The sequence below is a fragment of the Euprymna scolopes genome, chromosome 8 (assembly GCF_053919585.1).
Source record: "Euprymna scolopes isolate OS-2025 chromosome 8, ASM5391958v1, whole genome shotgun sequence".
Lineage (NCBI taxonomy): Eukaryota > Metazoa > Mollusca > Cephalopoda > Sepiida > Sepiolidae > Euprymna > Euprymna scolopes.
The window spans coordinates 36,085,810-36,101,134 of record NC_136489.1 but is presented as its reverse complement, the minus strand read 5'-3'; positions in this window follow the sequence as shown (position 1 = coordinate 36,101,134).

Sequence of the window (15,325 nt, the reverse complement as noted above, 5' to 3'; positions counted from 1 at the left end):
TCATCTGTTAATAATAAGACAGTACATAACATATATGAAATTTGGTGAACGTGAGTAGTCCACTCATGCAACGGTTGTTTTGAAAAAAGAAACTAGCGTTACCACGAAAAAAAAACAACATTTACTAGACGATCACAGAATGCGGAAAAAGAAAAAAAATGCAACACGAAATAAAACAATAATCAAGAAAAAAAGAGGGCGATTCACACATAAGCAGTATTGAAAGAAAAAGAAAACCATTTGAACACACACAAGGAACAAAAGTATACAAAAAACATTAAAACAAAAAAACGCCGATATGCCACAAAAGAAATCCGTGGTAAAGAATGAAAAAAATAATTAATAAATCGTAGTAAAAACAAGTCACCGTGCCTGTTATTGTAAATGGGGTCAAAGCAGGTTTTGTTTAAAGTTCAGCTGTCAATGTAACAATGTTGTGTCAAAGTCGGATGTACTTTTAATCGTGTGTTATTATATAAAAATGAATAAAATAAGCTATAGTAAAAAAGTAAGATGCAGAAATGTGAAACTGTTGAACTTTGCAGCTTTGTAATGTGCGTTTTAATTGTTTGTCTTCCAAAAAAAAAAGGCAATTTATTTTGTGTTAATTGACTTTGAAATTTATAATGTGACGTATTTTTTGAAAATGTTTTTATAGTGCAAAATGTCTTAAATGTATATAAATGTAATGTGTTTTATTTGCGACGGGAATTCAAAGTCATTATAAGATATATACATTAGAATTAAAATGATCTAGGAGAAAAAAGACTAAGACGAATGGTTGGCTTAGAAATCAGTTATAATTTTTGAGATGGGACAAAATAAATTACGTAAACGGGTATTTAGAGAGTTTTCAGTTGTGATAAGCCGAAAGAAAGATATAATTATTTTGGACAATTGGTGTTAGTAGTTTTATGATCCCATTAAATTTTTCCCAAGAGGAGTAACTTGGAGGGAAATGATAAGCACAAGAAGTGCCCCTAATTCGAAAAATAAATATGAGAACCTGTAATAATTAAGAGCTTTAAAAAAAGCTGGTCGCACGTGACGATTCACAGCAGGAGGTAAGACTTGGCTTAATTAATTAGAGACCCCACGTTAGAAAGGATAGGAAAATCCTTATAAGAAAAGGGCGATGACAGCCCGAAGCTTAATCACATATAACTTAATGAGGTGAGAGAAAAGCAAAAATATGCGGTAGGTGCGTAAGAAGATATAACCTTGTAATTTTTAGTAGAGATGCATGAATGTGGGATATATCTGCTGGATCTTCGAAGATCTGGTGAGCGAAAAGAAAAATAACAAACAATCCGGCTATTAAATAGAATTTAGTGCGCAATTTAGGTGTTGTGGTGCAATATGTGTTAGTTAGTAAAGGCTGATATTTTCTGGATCTTCTTCAGGTTCTGAGAGTCCAGGCAGGTAGGTCCAAGTTAATCAGTGTGAAAAAAGGAATATCTTAAACTTCAGAAGCCAACCACAAAGATCTCAGTAAATGAACTTTGAGTATATCCCAAGAAGATAAGATAGTTAAAAAATAGAAACAAGCCATACTTAATAGAACAACCGGGCAAATGATACGATCAGGGTAATTTTGGGATAAAAGGAGTCGTCAATTTCGAAAGAGGTAGAGTTAGACCTCTAGTTATCGGCATAAGGACGGCTGAATAAAGCAACTGACGTGAATCAGGGGAGGAATAACCTACACCCCAAAAGTACTGCCAAGAAGATCAGAGAGGTTCTGATCTAATAAAGAAAAAGAAATAATAATGATTGTGAAGTCAGTTGGAAAGGGCTTACTAAAGGATGTTTGTATCCTGATCTTTCTAAGCCAAGGGCTGTGTAGATATATATAAAATAAAAAATGTACTTATTAAAAAAATGCGTACATTTTTGGAAATATGGAAAGAAGGGATGGTACATGAAAAGGTGGGCCCCCTTTTTCATTTAAGTAAAAATAAAGAGAATAAGTAAATGAAAATAAGATTAGGGAAAACGGGAATCGAACCCTGGTGATAAGTTTTAAAGAACAATAGGTTATAAATGGAATGCTCAGTAAATTGTTGATTCTGTTAAAATATTTTATCAATACAAATTGTGCTGGAAACTATTCATTGTTAGAAAGAATGTGGATAATACAATATGGGTTATATTACTTAGACAAGTAGGTGTAATTCCTTTGTGAAAACAACAAAGGAAACATGGGAAATCAGAATTTTTCGACGCGTGCAGATCGCGCATGTTGATGGCACGTGAATTGTGGTTACGTTGGCCGGGCATGCATGGATGTCTCAATATAGGAAATGAGAGTTAGTCAGTAGTGAAGAAGTCAGAAGAAAGTGAGAGAGTCAAACGAGAGTCCGACCAGTTCGAAACTTGCCACCGTCTGGAAGGGAGAGGGTTAGAAAAAGAATCCCTGGATGCAAGCCATTGACTGGTGAAGTGGAAGGAATAAATGCTCATCATGGTTTTTATACCTGCTCTCTCCTGTGTCCATCATTACATGAAAAAGTTATTGTCTATTTTTGTGTAAAAACACATTTGAAAGTCATCATCTAAAATATATATATATGTGTTAGAAAGTATTATGTTATATAAACACTTCCGTTTAAACAGAACTGTAAAAAGCATAAATGTCAACCTCTCAATCTTTTTTTATTACATTTTCACCCCAAACAAGGCAAATTGCCACTTTGGTGTAGGGGGCTACTATCAGAGGAAACAACTACTGGGGTACTATGTAGGGATTAGAGCAGAAAGATGTCGGTTCACTTTACACTTAACTTCTGCACGTCAGTACTGTTGGGGAAGCAGTGACCTGGAATGGAATTCCAGAGACTTGCGGTTCTGGGGAAGAAACTATTGGAGTACAAATATATTTTACATTTAGGGATCTCTACAGTGTGGGGTGGGATTTAGCAGCCTGTCGGGCTTGTCGAGGGTGCTCACGTTGTGGGGGCACAAGTGATTGCAGTTCGTCAGAGCATTCACCATTAAATACTTGCAGAAAAGGCAGAGGGATGCAACATTTCGTCGACGGGACAGAGGCTGAACCTTAGATGCCAGAACAATGAATATCAGGAACAATAGAGGTCCAAGGATAGAACCCTGGGGCACCCCCGCATTTATATCATATTGTTTAGATGTACGGCCGTCGAAGACAACCTGGATTTTGCTGTTATCTAAGAAGGATTTGATTATGTTCAGTATTCTACCAGTGATACCGTATGATCTAATTTTCCTGAGGAGATACTCATGCCATACCCTGTCAAAAGCCTTAGATATATCTAGAGCTACCGCTCTGCCCTCCCTCGCTTTGTCTATCGGTATAAATGCCAATCTATCAGTCTTTCTATCAAGATATCAAATCTTCTCCAAAATATATTTATATTTCCCTCTCTTTATACATACTTGTTAATGCCTACGTCTCTTCTCTAACAATGTTAATATCTCTTATCTCTTCTTACAATATGAAGATCTCTTACTCAAAACTAATCCCTCGTAAGACTCTCACAAAGAACAATACAAATACATACGCCATTTTTTAATAAAAAGACAATACATAACACTTATAATAAATATAAAATATATAGGCAAGTGTCCTGTCATACATACAAATACAAAAACACATGTGCATTAATAAATTACACCATTCGAGTAGTCAGCAAATACTACTGAATTAGACAAGTTTTTCATGTTCATGTCGGAGGATACATACATCACCACGTTGAAAATATTATAACATTCAAAATGAGGCATATCCAAGTATCGTATTTGATTACATTATCTCATGTATTACTACACATGATATTGCCATATGCATTGAGTTATTTTTCTTGTTTTTATTTTTCTTCCTCAGTGTATATGAAACGAAAACAAAAGTATTCAGAGATAAAACGAGATAATTTATTTTACACTAGACTTTTAGACTGAAAAATCTCGTGTTTATTTGTAAAATGGCAATCTTGTTCAACCAGCTGTAACACTAGGTAAATGTCAATCATCACTGACAGACTCGAGCCGAAGTATCTCACACTGAAACATTTCCATTTCCAAAACCGAGCAAATAACTTTCACCTGTGAATGTTCCTCATACATATGTCAGATATTCATGCACATTTCTGTATATTCTTTCTGTAAAAATAAACACAACGTTTGTTTGGGCATTACTTTATCTGTCATTTCACTGCGTGAAATACGAGTACAAATCAAAGAATGCAACTGTTCAATATTATTACACAGGGATTTACATCAACCTACTAGCTTCACTGAAAAATACATTGAAGAATAGATATAAAAAAAACAGTGTTTAATAGTCAGAAGAAAGTAAAAAAAAACCAAAAAAAACGGATAAACATTTGTGCTAACACAACTAAACTTTATATCGACCCGGGCAACGCCGGGTAACCATGTAAGTATATGATATATTAAAGATATTCACAACTTACAACGAAGTGTTGTACTTAATCATAACGAATTACGTCTTTTAAATAACAAAGAACAAATGCAACTCTTGTGGCACATTCTTGAGGACACTTTATGCAAGATTAAATATTAACTGCAAACTGTGACAGCTTATGAATGCGTTAACGCAATATTCTCTTACACTGATATGTTGGGTTTGCTCGTCATAGATAATGAACGATTGTCTGTAGGCAAATTTATTTTTCTCTCTGAATACCTGGGGCATTTATTGGCTCACAAAACCATATATGAATTATATGAGAAAGCATATTGGACAAATGCAAGCATAATTAAGAACGTTCATTTTCTTTTGACACGTTTTGTTGCTTCGCTGACTAATGAACTCATTAAAGTCGTGTCGAAGTAACAGGAATCTGCGTGTTATTAAAGAGTGTGTTACTTTTGTTTTATTTACACTTGTGTTTTTAAGAGCAAATAATATTGAACGATCTTATTCATCAGATAGTTTATCACGATGCAGGTTTTTATATTACTTATGATGTAAAACGTGAATTCATTTATATATGCTAGTAATAATTAAATTTACTTCGTTCAAACTGAATTATGTTTCATAGAGATTGCGTATCAACACATTTGCTCTTAATTCCATGGTATTGCGGTCGAATATAGTCAATTTGGTTTATTGTACACATTATTTCTTTGTGATATCTTCTGGTATACTACGTTTAATCACTCCACCTTATTCGAATGGTCTTATTTTACATGCAAACGCTAATCAATACGAGTAAAATTCCTAAATCGGATGTAACGTAGTGTTAATGCTTATTTCTTATTATGCACGGTTGTTGCATCTCATAATTTACGGTAAAAACTTTAAAAAATAACGGAAACACGCATTACATTTATCAGAACACACATTATTCGGCTTCTAATTTTAAGTGTTACCCGCACCACTGTTTGCTCGATATATGCTCTGACTTACTTAATGTGCAGTTTATAGAAATCGTTATTCCTGATAAATTAAAGTATATGCATGTGATATCGAACGAAGCTTATATATAATCCCCATGAGCAGAATGTTATCATTCTTTCAACTGTAAATGTCAAGAAATCCTAAGAAATTCGCAATTGTTTCTTAGTGTATATGTGTTTACTGAGAACCGAACAATCGACATCCAGATGGACGTAACTTTAAATGAAATTGCACAAGTGTACATGAGCCAATGTTTGTGCATGGTGCCACGGCTCTTTGCAAAGAATAGGGAATATCTGAAAATTACTCCGAATAACATAAATATCAAACATTATAACAACAATAAAAACACAAGCAATGATGTCACATCGTTTTGTGCCAATTAAAAATCATTGTGTACGTATATGTTTTCTAAATAAGTCTCAGTTTATATTGATTAAAAATGTTTGATACATTACCTCCTGATACTTAATTACATAGTATTCGGTAGTCATTGTTATTTATTTTATCTATGATCATCGTTTACTAATTTCAACTCCGTTTTAGTCCAGGGAAATATTTTTTTCTCGAAATAAACACTTTCAGACAAAAATAAATCGCGTTATTTATTTTTCCAATAGTTATTTTACTTGCATCTATTCATATAAACAAAGCAAGTGTTGTGGGGAACCACCCTCTTTATGGACTCAACCACCGTCTATCTATTAAGGGACTCTTAAGGATCCCAGATGAACAAGAAAAAGCACATCGAACAACATAAGACTTATTGAAGAAATGTGGAGACAAACAGCAAACGATGGCAGCCAATCAAGAAAAGCTAGAAAAGCAACATGTTGGATTACAGCAACAATAACCCAACATCACAGATAATTAATGGAAAATAACAAAAACCGTCCGAGCGCCCCAATAACTCATAGAAGAAATAATGATACAGTTTTAAAGACTAACGCCCATTCAGAAAATGATTCGGCTTTTACTACAACATACACTATGGTCCGCAATAGATAATTTCAAGTACGAAGAAGATGTAAAATAAAAAAAATTTGCTGCTTATTTCAAAGGATAAAAAGATTTGTTCAATATCTACTGCGGACACTGGATGACCAGAAAATCCGACTGCTTCTAGGTCAGCTTGAAACAGCTGAACACGACAACTTCGTGGATTGATCTTGCCACGGAAACCCGCGAAGTTATCTCTCTAATGAGACGGTAAATCTGCCACCTAAACAATTCTCTCCAAAAAGAGCTCTTTTCTATAAGACATGGAAATGTTTAATCGTGACTAAATACAATAATGGCGACTTCGTCACAGAGACAGCGGTAGTTAATAACATTGATAACACTTCTATTTGTCGGAAAATACAGCAAACAATTTTACATGCTTTGTTTAAAAAAAATGTTTAATCGCAGGAAAAGATCCGAACATCAGACGAGATTTCAAACTAAGTTAGAAAACGAACCGAACATGACACTGCAAAAAATTGACTGAGGATTCTAACAAAGAATAAAAATAAAAGATTAAAGAAGAAATCATAGGAAATATAAATTAAATAAAATGAAAAAAATGCCTATTTACAATACAAGACGGTGTACACAATATTACTCCGAGCAGTCTAAAACAACAAAAGTACCGAACTCCTGTCACAGATGTGGTGGGAAACACTGGGTCAACGATAAACCATACTTAACAACAAAATACGTTAGATATATTAAAATGGGGCATAGAAGCTGTTACTGAAGGAAAAATCAAAATAAATGCAGAGTGCGTCAAAACATAACCTGAGCCGCCTTACAAATAAAAGACATCAATATGTAACGGTTACAAATCTCGGCATGGATATTACATTTCCGTTAGAAAGTGCATCCTATCTTACAATGATACACTTCAAAACGTAGAAGAAATTACGAAAGAATACTATGCTATGAACGATAACAACCGTCCACAGCACTAAAATTTATATTTAGGGTGAGACAATCACCAACGGAACCTTACTGGGAATTACTAAAAGCTCAAAATATATGTATTAATATTGTAAAATCCTTACTAAGTTAAGGAAGCCAATCTATGGAACTTACTTATCTCCTAATTAAAAAAAAATAGAATCCTGCGAAACTGAAACTAAGAAACGTATAACTATCTTTAAGGAGAAATTTCCAGCTCCGGATCTTTAGTGGCGAGTATGTATTGCCGCAGATTTTAATCTGAAAAGCGACACACACACGGTTTAAAAAAAAAAAAAACAAGAAACGTTAATTTCGCATCCCTGAACATTACCCAACTGGACAGGTTGGAAAACATCGTTGTAGAGTATAACATTGAATACAATGACCGGGCTCCTAGGGGCGTGATAAGACTTTAGCAAACCATTACTCAGTCCATAAGGAAGTGTTTACAGAATGAAATGGCGGCAATTCTTTCCAGGATCATCGTTACTGTGTGTGAGCGTTCTGTGGTGGGTGTGTTTTGGGAACGAATTTTAGTCTGTTGATATCACCAATGCACCATGACGGGGTGTAAATGCATAGGTTGGAGTCGTTTAGCCTTAATGATTTTCCTGTATGGTTGGGGTTCCTCAGAGTCTTGGTTTTCTCCTGTCCGCAACCTCTGCTGAGCATATCGGCCCATATATTGGACTCGCCATCCACGTAAGCTAGGACCAATTTATAGCACGATCCCTTCTCCTGCTATCTTCGTATTTTTGCAATATCCTGTAAACGACAAACGTAATTTTACAATATCTTGTACACGACAAAACGATTTAACCTTAGGCGATGAAGTCTATTTTAAACATTTCAAGAACGACATTTACTTTTGGGAGCATGCACGATCGGACAAAGAATCGGCAATGCCACCTATATTATTCAGGACCCATAATTCAAAAATAAAAGCTAGCTGAAATAACTTAGAAGATGTCTATCATTAAAACTGACGGTATAAGCGTTCTTAATAGGGGGTGGGGCGTAGGTGTAACCGTAGATATTTTATAAAAGGGGAGTCAGCATCTCCCCTAAGATCAAGCAGAATAACTACAGGGAGGCGAGGAGTCAATCGAGAGAGTATATGACGTTTGTAAAATAAAATTTTACAAATCATTGTAAAACCAAGGCACGCCGGCAAAAGATAAACACCAGAGAACATATGCTGGTTTGCCCCCCCTCGCATACTGATATATTTCCAGAGTAAAACATGAGAAAGATTTCCTTTGTTTGGACAATATTTTAACGATGAACTGGCCGTGGCGATCCGGGAAAGAAGCGCCGAAGACATTAATACTGCAAGTATGGGAAGAGGTGTGAAAGTGCAGGTGAAGCAGTAACTCGAGTTCAGAAAACGTGTCGGGTAAACCATATTAACAAAAAAGACATTGCTATTGGCAACAGCAAGCCTGATTCTATGCGATCAGGAAAAGGGATCGTTCATGTTTCTTTGGGATCGTATGACAGTAGTGCACATTGTTTAATCTATGGAACTTTTACTTTGGGAAAATACCCAAAACGAAAAAGTGACGAAATGGTTTTCTATGTGAAGACAGATGCAGTTGATCAAACTATATGGGTCCATTGAAAACCAGAAGGGATGAAAGGGGCACTGCTGTTCAAAGCCGCATCGAATATTTTGGTGGGGATCTTTACGAGCAGACAGTGGTTACCACAAGTCATTTAGCGTAAACTTTCATACAATGCGAAATATCCCAATTCACGTCATCTAAATCCACTAAACAACGAAAAACTGGATGATCAAAGGATAGCAGTCAGGGTGAGACATTAGAGCGTGTTTGTTATTTCCTAGAAGAAAATGGTTAAGGGCAGTTTACGATACAATAAATAGTAACTAAAATGGGAGAATACGTGTAAGCTAGTAAATACACAGCGTATTAAAATCAGTACTTCAAATAAAAGCAGCTCAGTCGATATGGCTACTCAATATTCTTTACTGACGGTCACAGTGGTGTCCAAAACATTGTGACATTTACGGAAACCCCCGTGACATTTTTCTCGAATAATAAAATTGCCCTCTAGGGGACGATGAGGAAGCATGGAAACGAGCAATTCTCCAAACTGCAGCAAAACTCATCAAAGCTGATATCTAGTCAAGATTTGTATCAATGGAGGATATACATCCAACAAGTGAAGAACTAAAACTAGCAGCTGCATTAGATTTTGTCTTGCTCCAGATGAAGTAGGCAGTGACATGGACATTTTGGTCAGAGTTTGTTGTTTGTAGGAAACAACGTGGATCATAACCTTATAACATTGGTAGGAAAGGGCAATTTCCATGGGATGGGAATGATTGCGACCATTACATCATGGAAGCAAGTAAGCCATAGTATACCACGACAAAAATGTCCGACTTCAAACGTCTCGAAATGACTAAGATCGTTAATAAATATTACCGCTTTTCAAAGCATGCCAATCCTTGGTTAGAATATGTGTCGGTCCCATACAAATCTGATATCTGTGATCGTAAAGTGTACATTCTTTTCGGGAGTATTTTTTCGCTTCCAAACTATCTCGTCCAGATTGCGAGGCATTATTCACCTACTGCATAAGGACTGCAAATATCTAGGAAAATCTTCAGTGCAATTTCTTCAAATTATAGACATGGACCCCGCAGGTAATGCATGTATCCTTTTCACCCTAGATTACCTAGGCCAACCACAATATGTCCATTATCATAACTTTTGATCAACCGCTATTTTTGAAGGCGTCTGAAATTATTAACGCTGTAGAGACGATAGTAAACCAAGGGATGTGATACATTTGCTTGGCAGCTTCCACATCTCCAAGAATGTGTTTGATGCCATTGGGACGATGATGGATTGCACTGGATTGAGGGGATGATGAATATATATATATATATATAGTGAAAATATTGTCGTACACAGTATGAGGTAAAAAGGCAGTGCAGCAAGCATTTCATGGACACCTGCTGGTAGATCAAAGTCTCACACTTCAGGTTGTTCAAAGTCTCACACTTCAGGTTGTTTCCAAAATCCTGGAGGACGATCCCGGTTTTCAGGAACAAGTGGAGGAACTTGAGCGGTTGTACATTTTTATAGATTTATTAATGGAATCAGATTTCATAAACATATTTCACAACACTTTAAGTAAGAAAAAGTGTGAAATGTAAAGGGTCTCAAAAACCAGCAAGCTATGGATATATTATCAGTGCATTGTTAGTATCCTTCCAGCACTGGTTTCAGCTGATAGAGTTGGATATTGGGAGATGTATCTAAATGTTGTCTCAACTTGCCTACCAATATTTGCGACCACTGGACATCTGAATTATTTAAAGTCGGCACGTCTGTATCTCCAGGTGTAGGGATTGAAGGATAACAATCCTGTAGTGCATCAGAAGTTCCGTATTGGTATTGGCTCACATCTTGTTATCGAACAAACATAAATGCCCTCACTCAAAAGCCAAGAAAGTTTGACGCGAGGGAGTGAAATCTTGGAGCACCAGAGAAATGTTTCGGCTGTGGCATTTACTGTGGCATCTCTTTACAATATTGATATGCAATATGTTACTACACACATTTACATACCAAATGAGATACCTGAGGACTCTCGGTTAAAAAGAGATTAGATAGACGTCAGAATTTTCCAGAAAAACTAAACAGTGTTACACCGTTTTTAACTAGTGAAGCATTACGACATATCACCACAGGAATAAATTTGCATACCCTCTACAAAATCAGAAGAGACATTATTAAAATATCGGACAGACAATAGGTGTTTCCTACTCTCACAAACGACGTTTTATGTAAAGATTCTAGCATCCAGCAAGAACGTGAAAGTCTCTGCAGATCGTAGCATTGATCCAACGCTACTATTTCAGAGGTTTCTCGTAGTTTCTAAGACGGGAAATCTAACAACTAAATTATGTCATGCCTTAGGAACTGTATTTATACCCGATTAATTTGAGGGAAAAGTCATCTTGCTTCAGGCGGACAAACCGCAAGTTGCCGGAGCAATAAAAACCATGTCAAAACAACATCATACAGTTTTAGTGCAGTAAACGGTCTCAGTCACATAGCACGACCTACTTGACAGAGGTTCTCTACTTCATCGTCTGAAATTAAATGAGGGTAGAAGCTACGGTTCCTTTGCAAACGATTATGCCTCATTCACTATCGAAAACTATGGATGAAAAACTGTGGTGTTTGATGGCTATGGAATTGGACCAAGTACAAAGGACTGGCCACATCAAAGGGGAAGTCGAAAGCTGAATGTAAAGTATGTGAAAATATTCTCTGGGAAAAGGGATCGTTTCTTGTCAAAGCGAGCAAACAAACATGCATTTATCCAACTGATCACGGAACGAATGACGCAGAATAGATGTGATGTTATTCAAGCAGAAGCAGATGCTGACGTTGAAATTTCAAAGGCAGCAATCAGTATGTCTGTTTTCAGAGCAACAGTCCTTATTGGAACGTAGAAGGAGACAAACTTGTCTACCTGTGGTGATAGAAAAAAGTTCTGCTCCATATGATCTGATTCAGAAGATGCAATTGTTTGGAAATATGCATTATCCTAAGGTGCATCCACAGAAAGCATAAACGAGAATGCACCAATGCGTGCAGATAAGGGCAATATGTAAAATGTCACAATAAAATTGTGATCCAATCATAGATGATGAGGATGAGGAGGAAGAATGTTAAAATTATGAAGAAATAATGACTGATGTAGAGTGTGTTGGAGGTAGTTGTAATCATGAGTATGGAATAAATAGGGGATGCACATCACTGGAAATAATTTCATGAGAAATATTGACCCGGACAACATAGGTAACAATGCACGATCTATCAGTTTATTATGAACACTTGGTTGATAGGTGTAACCATAGATATAGTATAAACGGGGGAATTCAACATCATTGCCAACCATTTCATGTGAAAGATTGACCCAGAAAACATGGATAAAATGTAAGATTTGTTGGTTCATCATGAGAATTGGCGGAGTTAGTGCTTTAAAACGTAATGAAAAATGAGTCGTAAGTCGAAAATATTAAACCTCAAACATTACAGCTTTCCGGACGGATCTTGTCAAACCTTTGTATGAGATATAGTAGACCCATGGGATAAACACCGCAAAAATAAAATGTTACAATGGGTATGTATCATTTAGTATTTTGCCTATATATGGTAGGTAATTTTAATAATGTTCGTGATAATATATCATTTAAAGAATGTTAATCCTTGAATCTATAATTTCTATATTTATCATTTCCTACTTTATTTTTCTTATTTATTAAACACATTTTTTGTTACACTTTTCTCTTCTCCATTACCTTTACTTCAATTTGGACAATAACATCTGTGGAGCTATATGGAATCTAGTTACCGATTAACCAATTATGACAACAAAAGAATGTGCACTTTGATATTAGGTAAACAGACGACGTAAAATTCTCTAATATTATATAAGATTATCAGTGAAAAATGAACAAACAATAACGTTATTAGGTGAATGAATATAGAGATGCTTCAACAGCATCTAGCATTTGTGGAGGAATCTGTCTTACATAACCATCCAAAATCATCTATGAACCATCATTATGTAATCATCCACCATTAAATTATTAATTATTTAAAATGAAAGATTTCGGAAATATTTGCATATGGCACCGGCTATATATCTAGCAGACTTATTCTATACCGATGCATAGTATATAAACGAATCAGATGAAACGATGCTAAAAATTTTAATTATCTTCTTTCTGTGTAACAACCGATGAAGTGTACTCTAATTTGTTATTTTTCTGACGCCCGAATGAAAGAAAACCAGAGGATATTGCTAGTATTACGACTGCAGCCGGTTTTCCTCACGGTATATTTGGCTGTACATTTCCAAGTCGCACATTCAACTCTCTACAAGACATAACAAAAACAATACCTTATCATTAAACGCTGTCGTATCTCGATAAAAAAACAACAATAGAAAAGCTTGTTTGCATGTAATGTTTAGGCTCATTATATTGTACAATTGGAACAGTTTTTTTTTAATAACCCATGTTGATATTTAACATAAATAATAATATTATATATGTATGTAGATACACGCGCAAACAGTTAATAAAACATGTTAAAAACACTTTGAAATTAGTTAAAAAATTATTTAATCGTAAAAGGAAATACTAGATAAGTAGATATTCCTTAATCCTCGGAGTTTCGAAGAAATACGTTCTTCTCATCAGAGCGTAGGAATTATCAAAATGCAGGATCGGATTTTGCATGCAAAAGCGTTTGATGAAACAACAAGTAAGTCAAAGATCTTACTTGAAACCAAAAAGGTTAAGCAGAGGGTATATGGTGAGGAAAAAGGTGATTACATATGAATGCATAGTCTGGTGGAATATAAACAATCCAGTGACGGTAAAATCCAAATGTATAACTTCAAGAATTATATATATATATATATATATATATATATATATATATATATATATATATATATATATAATAAAATACGCCTCAAGTGCGCTTGAAACTTAATCACAACGTAGTATTAGGAAAATAAACAGATATTTACTTGTTTAAAATTCATCAAAAATATATTTCTGAGGTAGACTCCATCTTTAGTGTGTTGTTTTGTTTCTTTTTTTTTCTTATTCCTTGTAATGTCGTAAATTTGGAGAAAGATGGCTGCATAGAGTCGCGCGGTGTATCTGGCGTTTATAATTTTAAATGTTTGAACTGTGCGTAGGTAACGCGAGAATATCATCAAGAATGAGAGTTCAATAGAAACGTTGTTTTAATTTTAATGAGATAAAATACGCCTCAAGTGTGCTTGAACCAAATCATAACGTAATATTTTGAAAATAAACAAAAAGTATTCGTTATTCTGGTTTCCTGGACGCAATCGATTGAATTCTGTAATGAACAGAAAGCGCTTCGTCAGATGCTAGGACAATCATTACTTTTCATATCGGTCGAAAGCGATTTATAGCGACAGAAGCAATTCAATAAGCTAACCAATGGTGGTATGCAGTACGTTCGTATGGGGAATGGCGAAGAATTCATCCTAGGCCCCAATTTTCCAGGCTGGTAGGTAGTGGAGTTTTAGTTTTTGTGGGTTACATTATTAGAGCCCATGGCTTTGGACCTATAGTTCGTTTGCAAGGTCGCATTAATTCAACCACGTATGTTAATATATTCGCTGAGCATTTTCGTCCCTACATTGACCAGAATTTCGATGATACTCCATCTTCATTCAAGATTATATTTCCATTCCCACGGATGACAATTTCAAAAGGTTCTCTGAAAATCATGATATTCCGTGTTTGCATTGGCCTGAACGATCTCCAGACCTCAATCTTATCGAATCCGTATGTAATTACATCAAGCAACAGCTACGAAATGAAAAAAACCTAGAATCTAATAGAACTTTGGACAAATATTAAAGAAAATTCAGGATGCCCTTTCGCCTGCCTATTAGTGCAGGTTATTAAAACAATGCCCCAAATTTACAGGTTGTCAAATAAGTGAAAGACGTTGTAACTACATACATTTACTAGTCCATTGTGTTCCTGTTTTATTTTTGTTGCATTAAGGTTGTAACATATAAATAATACTTTTCTATTGTACGTAAACAATAGAATATTTCTATTAAAAGAAAAATAAGTTATATGAAAATGTGAAGAAATAAAAGGCGCATCAAATAAAATGGCAATTGAGCATATATCATTTTCAATGTTTTTCGATCTGTAAAATATTCTCGGAAGAACATTTTCTTTTAATAATCACGTGGAAGCCAAACGGTCACAAAGGGATATATCAGGCTAGAAGGAAGTAGTTTTATGTATTTTTCGATGGGGAATATTAATCGTATAATTTGTAAAGACTCACATTAATCTGCAGCTTAGACTTGCATAAGGAAGAGGCGTCGTGCTCGTAGTAAGCGTTGATTAAGAGTAAATTCAACCGA